General features: G+C 38.0%; 1 non-coding gene across 1 annotated transcript; it reads left to right on the top strand.

Moving 5' to 3' along the window:
* Nucleotides 1-8,268: 8,268 nt before the first annotated feature.
* On the top strand, nucleotides 8,269-8,372 carry LOC122744871. The gene has a single exon (XR_006355209.1). It is a non-coding gene; the product is annotated as a U6 spliceosomal RNA (small nuclear RNA).
* The last annotated feature ends 4,695 nt before the right edge of the window (nucleotides 8,373-13,067 follow it).

The raw sequence follows: 13,067 nt of genomic DNA, 5'->3' as shown, positions 1-13,067 counted from the left end.
TATATATGTATGTGTGTATGTGTGTGTGTGTGTGTGTGTGTGTGTAAAATAAGAATGAGTGTGTGTGTGTGTGTGTGTGTGTGTGTGAGAGAGAGAGAGAGAGAGAGAGAGAGAGAGAGAGAGAGAGAGAGAGAGAGAGAGAGAGAGAGTTCTGGACCAGTAACTTCATTCATATAGAAAAATCCAAGTACTGGAGATCAGCAACTTAGAGGTTTTGAGATCTGCCACATGCCCTCTGAGGTTAAGTGATTTACCTGTATTCACATAGCTGATATGTGTCAGAGACCGGCCTCGAGCCCAAGCCTTTTTGATCCCAAGGTAAGCTTTCTGTCTTTTCTGTCATGTTTTCCCTCTTAAGAATAGATACTTGCTTAATGCAAACCCTACATTTCTCTGTTATATCAGTGTCATCTGTCTTTGGCTGTCAACATTTAAGGCTCAAGGAACAAGGTTGTGCAAATGACCTTATACAATGCTTAACTCAGAAGGAAGGAAGGAAACATGCATTTATTAAGCAACTGCTATGTTCCTGGCACTATGCCAGTTATTTTATAAATACCTCATTTGATCCAGGCAACAACCCTTACAGGTGTTATTTATTACCCCCATTTTACCTTTTCTTTCTTTCTTTCTTTCTTTCTTTCTTTCTTTCTTTCTTTCTTTCTTTCTTTCTTTCTTTCTTTCTGGGGGGAGGGTATGAGGAAAGGAAGTTAAGTGACTTGGCCAGGGTCACACAGCTAGTAAGTGTCAAGTATCTGAGGTCAAATTTGAACTCTGGTCCTGCTGAATCCAGGGCCAGTGCCATATAGCTGCCCCCCATCCCCATTTTACAATGGGGGAAATGGAGGCAAACAGAATTTAAATGACTTGCCCAGGGTCATAAAGCTAGTAAGCATCAAGTGTCTGAGGCTGGATTTGAATTCAGGTCCTTCCAAACCCAGGGCTGGTGCTTTATCCATTTCACCATCTAACTGACCTCTCCTTAACATAATCTTGACCTCTTTGAGAACAAGGCCATTTTATTCAGCCCTGCATCCCCCACAGCACTTAGCACAGGGACAGACAGGTACACTGCCAATGCTCAATAAATGGTTCCAATGCCTGGTGAATCATTCTGATAATAAATTCTATCAGATTCTACACCTGTCTTCCTTTTAAATTCCATCTTCTTTTCTCTAAGTCTCTTCCCCAAGCTTCTTTAAATTGGCAGAAAATGAAATAACAAACCAACAAACAAAAACAAAATTACCATTTGGATATTTGCAGACAGAGGACATTTGCATCATATTTCAGTCTGCAATGGACAGGCCTTTCTATCAGAAGAATACATCTCAGCAGATGAAAGAGGAAGCGGAGTGCAGAGTAAGCACACTGGGCACACAATGTGCTCCTGGTGATGGATGGCACTGAAGATGTTACACAAAGCATAAAGATGCTTTGTAAGAACATAAGAGAACATTTTCCCTCTTTAATTACTTTGTCATGTGTGTTCCAATGTAATAACCTGAAGACAAATCATCCTAACTTAAGCCATGCCTAGGCATAGGAGGCAGTGGTCAGGTCAGACCAAGAGATGCCATGGTTAGTTAGTTAAGTAGGTGAATTTGGAAGATTCCATAAAGGTAGGCAGGCAATGAATATTGAGTGTAGGCTGGGGGTGGGCTGGGGTGTCAGAATATTTTCTATTGTAATTATAAAATCTTATCTCTCCCACCATTTTCTAAGTCCCCTCTGGAGGTGGGCTATGTTTTAGACAATTTTTATATCCCTCAGTGGCAAGAAAAATACCTTGCACTGAATTAATGCTCTTTTAGCAAGCAAGCCCCATAGATCTAAGCAGGAAACAGAGTTAGGAGTCGAGGAAAGATATAGAAAAAGAAAGACATCTGCATACCACAGGGTCTAGGTAGATGTACAGAATCCTAATCTGGGAAGATTTGCAAAGAACATAGGGATTAACAGTAATAACAGTAACACCTTTATTTACTTACCAAAAAAACAATCATTTTATCTACCTGCACAATAATCTGCCAAACATTAAACATAAAATACAGTGGGCTAGTGACTTCTCCCAGGATATTTCTATCAGAACCCTAGAAAATATAAGAGAAGAAAAATAAGAAAAAATAGTAACAAGTGATACTCTAGGGTTTAAGATTTTTCCTGAGTGAAATAATGGATAACATTCAAAGGACACTGGAGAATCACATGGTAGATGTGACAAGGCTGCAACATATTATGAGTAAGGAATGATGAACCAAAGTAAAGGTTGTCATTCAAGAAACATATGATTGAAAAAGAAGATGGGATGGGAATATACTGAGAAAGACAAATAGTTAACTCTTCCACTAGTGTCTTCAAAATCCCAAGAGAAGGTAAAGAAGGCTCCCAGCATGTTGGACAGACCTCTCAGGCACACCTACACAGCTAGGTCATGTGTGGTAGAGCACCAGATTTGGAGTAAAAAACCTGATGGGTTCTAACCCTATCTCAGATACCAGCTACATGAACTTGGGTAAGTCACTTAACCCCCCTGTGCCTCTGTTTCCTCATCTGTAAAATTAGGCTTTTTATTCCCTGGTTTCTACAATCCGATAAACACGAGTCACACAAGATAGCAAGTCACAGATGGGTTGCAATCCACATCACTGGATAGGGCATCAGTAACTTGCCCATGGTCAGAAAGCTAATAAGTATCAGAGAACATATTTGAACCCTGATCTTCCTTAATTCAAGTTTATCACTCTACATACTAGTCCATCACGTTGCCTCTGGAGAGAGCAACTAGTGATTGTAGCTATAATACTCAAGTATGACTTATTGAATTGCTTGATTTCATAGGGAGGGTTGAGGAGGGAGGGAGGAAAAAAAAATTAGAACACAGAATTAGCTCAAAGACCTTAATCTCATCAGAGTGGGCTCAAAGAGGGAATAACATTCACACCCAATTGGGAGGAGTAATCTATTTAACCCTACCGAAAGTAGGAAGGGAAGAGAATAAGGAGGGAAGGGTAAAAAAAGGGAGTGCAGAGCGGGGGAGGGGACAGTCAGAAGTAAAACACATCGGAGGAGGAAAAGGTTAAAAGAAGATAGAAAATAGATTAAACATCCTGGGAAGGGAATAGGATCAAGGGAAATAGTTATGATGATTGATTATAATGGCAAAACATATGGTACCTACTTTTTTGGGGGGGGTGGGGGGCAATGAGGGTTAAGTGACTTGCCCAGCATCACACAGCTAGTAAGTGTTAAGTGTCTGAGGCCAGATTTGAACTCGGGTCCTCCTGAATCCAGGGCCAGTGTTTTATCCACTGTGCTGCCTAGCTGTCCCCATATGGTACCTACTTTGCTGGGCTATTATGAAGAAAATTATCTGTCAAGTTTAAGGTACTATATACAGGTTATGATGAACAGGATACTATCAGAAAAACCTGGAAATATCTACATGAACTGAAGCAGAGTGAAATGTACTGTATACAAAATAACAGCAATAGTTTAAGATGATCTGCTGGGAAGCATGTGGTGATTTTCAGCAAGGCAATGATCAATATAACCCTGAAGGATTTATGAAAATTGCAACCCATCTACAGAGAAAGAACTGATAGTATCTGAAAACAGATGGAAACAATTAAAAAAAAATTTTTTTCCTCTTTGACAATTCCTTAATCTGAAGTTTTGGGTTTTTTGACTGTTTTCTCTCACAACCTATCTAAAGTGGGAATGTTTTCCATGACTACTCATGTATAGCTTATTTTGAATTGTTTGAGTTCTTGTGGGTGGGGGGTGGGAAGGGAGGGAGGAAAAGAAGTTGGAACACAAAGTTTTAAAAAATTGTTGTCAAAATTTGTTTTTGCATATATTTTGGATAATAAAATTCTATTCAATTCAATATATATGTATATATATATTCATATATGTAATAGTTGTTTTGTTTGTTTGTTTGTTTTGGTTTGGGGTTTTTTTGGTGAAGCAACAGGGGTTAAGTGACTTGCCCAGGGTCACACAGCTAGTAAGTGTCAAGTGTCTGAGGCCGGATTTGAACTCAGGTCCTCCTGAATCTAGGGCAGGTGCTTTATCCACTGTGCCACCTATATGCCCTGGGGCTATAATATTTGATCCTAGGAAGGAGACAATTTGTTCCCTCCTCTGCCTTATGTTCCATGATAAGTATAAATGTACAAAAATTTATCCAAGCTATTGTCTATTCCTGTTGGTTCAAGCACAATAACATCTCTAACTAGCATCTCCTCCTTTTACTGCCTCCATTAGCCAATTAATCAAAAAGCATTTATTAAGCACCTAATTTGTTCTAAGTACCATACTAGTTGTTATAAAGGCAAAATATAAGACAAAATGAGGTTTTCCACATATTTTCAAAATAATAAGAAACATCTACAAAGTGATAGAAAAAACTAACAGTTTAGAGAATCCATCTTCTTGAAGGAATTAGAATTGTAGTTAAGCTTTGACAGTTGCTAAAGGGCTCCATTGGGTAGAGACGAGGAAGGAAGAAGCAAAACATTCTCTGCTCCTGGGAGAAACAAGTTGCTTTGGAGTTAGTTAATCCCTTTATCATTGGCCCATCGGTATTGTTTGTGAGTAATGGGGGGAAATCTGCCAAACATTAAACATAAAAGTACAGTGGGCTAGTGACCAATCCCAGGATATTTCTATCAGAACTTTAGCAAATATAAGAGAAGAAAAATAAGAAAAAAGTAAGTGATATTCTAGGGCTTAAGGTTTTTCCCGAATGAAATAATGGATAATACTCAAAGGGTACTATAGAGTCACATGGTAGATGTGACCAGGCTGCAACATAATATGAGTAACGTAGGAAATGAAATGTACCATAATCAAGTAGGCCTTAATATAGATTGAGTGAGGATGAGTAAGGTATAATCAGCCTGTAGAGGTAGGCTGAATTATAAAGGACTTTAAATGGGGCAGATAGGTGGCACAGTGGATAAAGAACTGGCCCTAGATTCAGGAGTTCAAATCCAGTCTCGGACACTTGACACTTACTAGCTGTGTGACCCTGGGTAAGTCACTTAACCCATCATTGCCCCGAAAAAAATAATAAATAAAATAAAGGGCTTTAAACTCCAAATAGAGGAGTTTTTATTTTAACTTAAAGGTGTTTTGAATGGAGGAATAAAATGGTCAGAACTCCACTTTTGATATACCAATTTGACACCTCTGTAAAGGGTGACTTAGAAAGGAGAAATTGAGGGAGACCAATTTATAGGTTATTGCAGTAGTCCAAGAGGTTAAAAAAGGGGTGTAGGTCAATGAAAAATAGTACTGGGTTGGTTGTCAGAGGACCAACTTTGACACTTACTACTTCTGTAACATCAGGAAAATAACTTTACCTATTTTTGCCTTATTTTCCTTATCTGCAAATGCAGAGGTTGGAATGGATGGTCTGTAAGTTTCCTTCTAGTTCTAAATCAAAGATCCTCTTTTAGGAGAGGAGTAGCCCTTAATAGTTCACTTGTCTGGGGGCATGTCTATTTCACAGAAAAGATGTTGCTGAGTTAACTCTGTCTTGACAGTTCACTAATCTGGGGCATGGGTCTTTCAATCTTCTAAGTTTCTAAAGTTGTTTGGCTCATAATTCCAACATAGCAATAGTTCATTTTGAATGTGACATGTTATAGAATACTGGAGCAGATGTAGAACATAATCAGCCTCAATGATTTTTACATGGGGAAGTGAAGAAATTGAGCAATTTTATGTTAAATAAATATGGACACTAGAACTGTTCTGTGACATGGAGAAAATACTTTTTGCCCAATCACAGAAAAAAGATAAGAATTTAGTTAACTATAAGCTAAAGTAGTTTGTCAGGGAGTTTTTCACAGAGAGTACGCTGAACATAGAACTATGAGAGAACTGTTTTAAAGAAAGACCAACACTTTCTCCTAATCCTGTCACTTGCTGTTATTAAAAGTAATAAGTTCAGCTGAGCAGAGGAACAGCTTAGAAGTAGAAAATCAGAGAATTCATCTAGCAGATCAACAAGTTTGGCTGAGATTTCATGTTTGCTTGTATGTTAGTCAAGAACAGCATGCATTGAAGACAAGCTACTTCAGGAAAGAAATTTTTACAGATAGTGTTCAAGAAAGAGGACAACAAAGTTTACAAATGTAGTTATATCACGCTAAGCACATGAGTTTTACTCACTCGTATTGCCCTGCTAGTCTATAAATGAATGTCTAAGACACTGAATACATTGGTGGGAACATGTGATTCTAATTTATATATGGATTGTGATGTATGTATTATTCCTTATTTGCTATTAGCATTTATTTTGCCATAAACATAAATGATTATACTTAAGATTTAAAAGTGTCATTATTTTAAGTGGCTACCTTTGTGTAGGTGGAAGCACATTGGTGGGCACTCAAGAGCAAATGCAGTAGGTAGGGGAAGTGTATTGCCCCATGGCAAGATTACTCCCTGGTATCCTTAGAAATTGTGAGTGAGGTGGTGATACTTCTCTGGGAACTTAGACATGCCAGTGTCAGACTAACATAAACCAGGGAATAGATGTCTATGAACCTATGTGAAAGATAGGAGGTGCTACAATGTGGGGCAACATTCCCCAGCCCCACTCCACCATCACCACCCCACACAAATACAATAATCTTGCAGGGTAATGAGGGCATAGCCAAGGGTGATTGTGGTATAAGTAGAGAGAAGGAAATGTATATAAGAAAAGTTGAGAATGTGAAAATAAAAATATTTTGATCTGAGTGAATAGTAAAAAAAAAAAACCATTAAGAATGACTCCTTGGATGGCTGAACAAGTTGTGGTATATGAATGTAATGGAATTCTATTGTGCTGTAAGAAACAATGAGCAGGAGTTGTTCAGAGAAACCTGGAAGGACATGCATGAACTGATGATGAGTGAAATGAGCAGAACCAGAAGAACATTATACACAGTATCATCAACATTATGTGTTGATCAACTGTGATAGACTAGATTCTTCTCACTAATACAATGGTACAAGAAAGTTCCAGGGGACTCATGATGGAAACAACTCTCCAAATCCAGAAAAAAAAAACCCTGTGGAATATGGATGCTGATTGAACCATACTATTTCTTTCATTTTTGGTGCTGTTGTTTTTCCATTTTGAGGTTTTTCCTTATTGCACTGATTCTTCTCTTATAGCATGACTGATGCAGAAATATGTTTAATGTTATGTATATGTATGTGTGTATATGTGTATATGTGTGTGTGTGTGTGTGTATAAATTTATTTATTTATTTATAAAACCTATATCAGATTGCCTGCTATCTAGGAGAGGGGGAGAGGGAGGGGAGAGAGGGAGAAAAGTTTGAAATTGGAAATCTTATATGAACAAATGCTGAAAACTATCTCTACATGTAACTGGAAAATAATAAAATACTTTCATTTAAAATTTTTAAAAAGCCACAAAAGTAGCTGGAAAAAAAAAGAATGACTGCTTGGGTTTCTTCAACAAAAATAGAGAATCTAGGAAGATGGGTAGATTTAGGGTGAGATGATCACTTTCATTTTGGACATGTTGAGTTTGAAATGTCTATGTGACATCCAAGTAGAGATACCAGATTGAAATTAAAGATGCTAAATTGAAGCTCAAGATTGAGATGGAGGCAGGATATAGATGCAGAATCTACATATGACCCTAAGAAAGATTAGTCTAACAGATATGAAGAGAAACATGACAGAGATTTGTCATGAAAGGCCACAGAAAAGAGAGTATCCTGAAGGAAAAGTTGATCAATTGTGTCAAATGCTGCAGAGAAGTCAAGAAGGATAAAAACTGAGAAAAGGTCATTTGGAAATAGAGAACTTAATTTAGAAATAAAGAGATTATTGCTGACCTTGCAGAAAACAATTTTCATCAAATGATGGAAACAGAAGCTAGGTTTCAAGATGTTGAGAAGAGAGTGGGAAGTGAGAAAGTAAAGACAAGAAGTGTGGACAGTTGTGTTTTGTTTTTTTTTTCTAAGAATTTGAATGTGAAATGTAGGAGAGATTCAGAATAATGACTTGAGGAGATATCAGGTCCAAGGGAAGGGTTTTTGTTTAAAGGCTATGCCCAACTGAACATGTTTGAAGTTAGCAGGAAAGGAGTCAATAGATAATGAGTGCTTGAAAATTAAATGTAATGAAAATCTAAGTTTATATTCCTATGGACAAGGGAAGGGTTTAGGGTAAAAAGAACAACTACAGTGAGTTTTTGTGATTTTTTTTCTTTTCCTTTAAAAAAAAAACCTGGTGCTTGTTTCAGCAGCACATATACTAAAATTGGAACGATACAGAGATTAGCATGGCCCCTACACAAGGATGACATGCAAATTAATGAAGCATTCCATATTTTAAAAATATGTTTAATGTGATTGTACGTATATAATCTATATCAGATTACTGTCTTGGGGAGGGGGGGAGGGAGGGAAGAGAGTTGAGGGAGGGAGAAAACTAGAAATCTTATAAAAACAAATGTTGAAAACTATCTCTAAATATAATTGGAAAATAATAAAATATTTATATGGAAAAAAAACTTTTTTGGTTATAATGGATAGCTCTCTGTGGGGAGGGGGAGAAGAAGAAAGGGAGAAACACAAGGTATAAGTGATATAAAAATCAATAAAAATGTTTAAAAAAGAAGAAAATTAAGGACAGAGAGGGAATGATTAAGGGAACAATCTGGGAGAGATATGAAGAGATAGGTTCAAGGGCGTAAGCAAAAGGATTGGCAATGACAAAAAGAAGGACTATCTCTTCTTCTGAGACTAGAGCAAAGAATTATTCCTCACCAGAATGGGAATTAATACTGAAGTGATTTTAATGTGGAATTTGGAAGGAAAGTTCCTGATATGTGGCCTAAATTGCTTTAAGTATTAGACAAGAACATCTGCTTAGAGAAATAGAGAAGGTGGTGGTATCAGTGGCTTGAAATGAGAAGATTTGGAATAGCTGCTTGGGGGAAAGCAGTAGAGAGCAGATCCAGAAATAAAAGTCTCAGACACAGAGGTGAAGGCCAAGTTGAGAATAGAAAACAAACATTTGTAGTTGATCCAGTTAGCACATTTATGTGACTTCTGGAAGAGACTGAGCAACATGTAAGCAGCAACAACAGCAGAGAAAGTAGGTGGGGAGAGTCATCCAGAGTTGAAGTACGGAAAGAAACCAGTGAGGATAGATCCAGTGGCAAGGGATTTGAGTCAAAGTTGAATTATTTAACTGTAAGGGAGAGATTTTGAAGGGATTGAGAGTCCAGAGCATGGGTGATGACCTGGGAAAGGTAGAGGGAGTACAAGTTGTGGTGAGTGCAAAGCATAGATTTAGGAGGAATGGTGACTATAGAGAGAGCTTAAATACGAAGGAGTTGTGATCAGACGTGGGAATTTAAGAGTTCTGGGCTATGGAGTTATAAACAATACTTGTAAGTGATGATCAGATAGAAAATTTGACCCATCCTATTCATGGAGGAAAGATGTAGATCACAAGAGTTGAGGAGGTAGATGAAAGAGGAAGCAAAGATATTTGAGGGAATGTGAAACTGAAACTTGAGGTCCTTAAGTATAAAAGAGTGTAAGTCTGTGGTTTCTAAGGTAGTGGAAGATTGTGGCTAGGTAGTAAAATAGAGGGGCGGAAAAAATGAGAGGCCAGACACAGTTTAAAAACCCCCTAGCATATAGATTGGGTGATGTATCTGAATGGAGTGAATCTCAAAGGAGGAACATTCACTGAATGAAAGTGGTAGCCAAGAGGCCCTGGACAGACCCCTGAGAAAGAGGAAAGATGCAGATTATCCTTGGCTCAGTTTCCTGTGTTGGAAGGAGAGAGGTGGATGGAAGTAAGAAAGAAGGTCCATTAACTAATAGAGAGAGAGTGACCAGGGTAACAATGTCAGTATGCTGGACAAAGCTGGGTTTCTATAAGTGCAAAAAGAAGGAGGAAGGGTAGGAAGAAGAGGTCTAATTTGGGGAAAGTTTGCTATAAATAAGTAAATAAACAAATGAATGAATGGATAGATGATATAAGATAGATAGATGAATAAAGGAGAACATAGATGGATGTATGGGTGAATGAATGAATAAATGAATGAATGCATAAGTAAATAAACAAATAGAGAGAGATAAATGAAAGAATGAATGAATAATAGAATGAAGAGTTCCACAGGGCACAATGGAAAAGAGGTAAAACCGGACAAGGAACCATAACAGATAGGGATATGAGACATGGGAGTGGGTACAAAGGAAGAATTTTGGAGTAGGCAGTCTATATTCAGACTTCCAGGAATTCCCAGAAATGATGGTAATGTTGACTTTTTTTGAATAAGAGGTATGTGTGTTGGGGGTGGGAGGAAGTAATGCATGTGGTCACAAGTCAGTCAGAGATGCCTGTGGTGGTGCCCTGTAGAATAACTGGATTGGATGAAGATGAAAGTGTTCTCATAAATACTATCTACCTGGACTATTGCAAAAGGCATGCAGTTAAAAAACATTTAAGTGCCTACTATGTGCCAGTCTCCTTACAAGTCTTCCCAATTTTATTCTCTTCCCCACTCCAATCCATCCTCCATGCCACCATTAGAATAATTTTCCCGAGTTTGCTCACATTACTCCTCTACTCAAAAATGTTTTGTAGTTCCTTGTTATCTACTGAGGAATTTTCATACTACTCCATATGTCCACCAAGGTGTTCCACAATATGTGCCATCCCATCTTTCCTGCCATACTCTATATTACCTTTTCACTTCCTCTATACTCTCATCACACATGATTCTCTCTACTCTTAATACAATTGCTACTTTCTTATCTCCATACCTTTGTCCATATCACTTCTTATGCCTTGAGATGCTTTCTTTCCTTCATTTTTCCAGATAAATTCCTACTCATTGTTTAAAGATCATTTTAAATTCCACCTACTCTCCATGAAGATTTCTTTGAATGCCCCTATTGATACTCACCTTCCCCCTCAGACCTCACCTATTACTTTGTTTTCTGCACCTATCTAATAATATTGGTGTAAATTATTCAATATCTGTGCTTATTTCTAATTCCCCCACTGGACTGCAAGCTCTGTGTCTCTTTCCAATTTCTCTGCAGAAGCACATAGTAGGTACTTAATTATTTCTAGAATATTGAAAGAGCTTGCAGCTCTGTGTGTGTGTGTGTGTGTGTGTGTGTGTGTGTGTGTGTTTACAGCCAGGGAAAAACAGAGACCCTCAAATACCAATAGCTTTTGATTAGAGTTGGGATGGAGGTCTAGGACTTGGGGCTGGGTGTGTTCTTACAATGTCGTGCTAAATAGATTGCATTCATTCCCTTTGTCCAGATTTGAAATTCCTCTGATTTCATTTCCTGTTTTGTTTCCCTTGATTCTCATGGAAAATACTACTCTCATACTTAAGACTTTGCTGATTCTCTTGATTGCAGACAGCCTCTTCACATGTGGGGTATTTCAAAGATTGATACCAAAGAAGGTCGTAATAAGTCTTTCCTAAGTTACATGATTAATGCCCTTTGAGGTTTAAGAAAAAGTCTGTAATTGGGAGGGTTTAAGTGTATGTCGAGTGAATTCATTGCTGTCAGAGACAATTCACCATCTCATTGATGGAGCAAGCAGTAGCCCTTCTGAGAGGAAGAAATTGCAATAAATCTAAACAGGAAAATATCAGAGTTTTGCTACCACACTGCATAAAATATCTCCTCCCAGAGCTCGAGGTATTTTTCAAAACTACTTTAGAGCCCTACCTGTGAGCAAAACCAGACTCTTCAGAGAATGAGTAATAGAGAGAACATTTCATTGTGCCCTTTATAAGTCCCCCAAATTTGACTTTTCTTGGAACTTCTAACATCTAGCAAAGAATTGTCTTAGAGCTCTTGAACACAGAGTTTATATTTGATTTTGATCTAGGGTGGGAAATGTCTGCTAGTCCTATTTGTGTGAAATATTTTTCTATTGTAAATCTAGACAGAACCATTCCCTTCTGGGGAAGGAGGGGAGGAATCATCTGAAAAATTAGTAATCAAAGAAAAATGCAGCAGGGTGCAACAGAAACCTAGTTTAGTGGTTAGTTGACCTGGCTTTGAATTTGCACTCTGCCACTTCCTGTGTGACCTTAGGTGAGTTCCTACATGTCTCGGGCCACCCCATTTTCTTATCTTTAAAATATTGGACTGGATAAGCTCTGAAGTCCCTTCCAGCTACAAATTTATGATGTGAACACCTTTCAAGTTACACTGATTATACACTGGGTTCATAAGCTATCGTGTGAGCTCTGCCACTGAGCTTTGAGAGCATCCCACCCACCAGAAATAGGAATTTAGTAAGAGGCATATACTTTGAAACATAGTTTGTCACTTATAGAAGTCTGATCAAAAAACTTTATGAACTTAGAGGCTAGTAGACTTTTGTTTGAGATTTGAAAAGTTTATAGGACAGGGAAACTTTATTCTTTGTTGTACACTTTTGACTGTATTTTTCACTAGAAGGTGAACATTCCCATTGTCCCATTGTTAAGCAGACTAAAGGTATCTGATTAAATATCAGTGACTCTAATTGCCACCAAGATAAATTGGTTGGTTTGGAGTCATCAGTAGTGCTACTTAGAGGATGTATTTAATTGATGGGGAGATGCCCACACGAATTGATTGGTGAAACCAGTTCTTGAAAAATCAAACCCCATTGAGAAGATTTATTCTTTCACTGCTTTTCCTCCTCCACCTTTCTTTCAGAGAGGTCCTGAGAGTACAGCAGGTGGCAAGTTATATATGTTGGGGAAGAAAAGGGGGGTGATAAGAGGAGTATCCTCTTCCCACCAGGATCTGTTGATGGTGGGTTTTGAAAGACTCATAGGAGACACAGATGTGTTCACCTATGTGCCTGACCAAAGGGAATTCCTAAATCCATGCTTTATCAAGAAGTTCTTGAGGGTTGCCTCTTTGGAACTTCATATTTGAGTCCAAAAAGACAGACTTCTAGATAGAGAATGGGAATTTTCTAGGCCATATAATTTTAGAATCTTACCTTAAAGTCAGAGAAAGAAGATTTCCTGGTCAGCTCTG

The sequence above is a fragment of the Dromiciops gliroides genome, chromosome 2, assembly GCF_019393635.1.
Source record: "Dromiciops gliroides isolate mDroGli1 chromosome 2, mDroGli1.pri, whole genome shotgun sequence".
In the NCBI taxonomy this organism is placed as follows: domain Eukaryota; kingdom Metazoa; phylum Chordata; class Mammalia; order Microbiotheria; family Microbiotheriidae; genus Dromiciops; species Dromiciops gliroides.
Note: the sequence above shows the minus strand (reverse complement) of the source record. Positions and strands in the feature narration are given on the sequence as shown.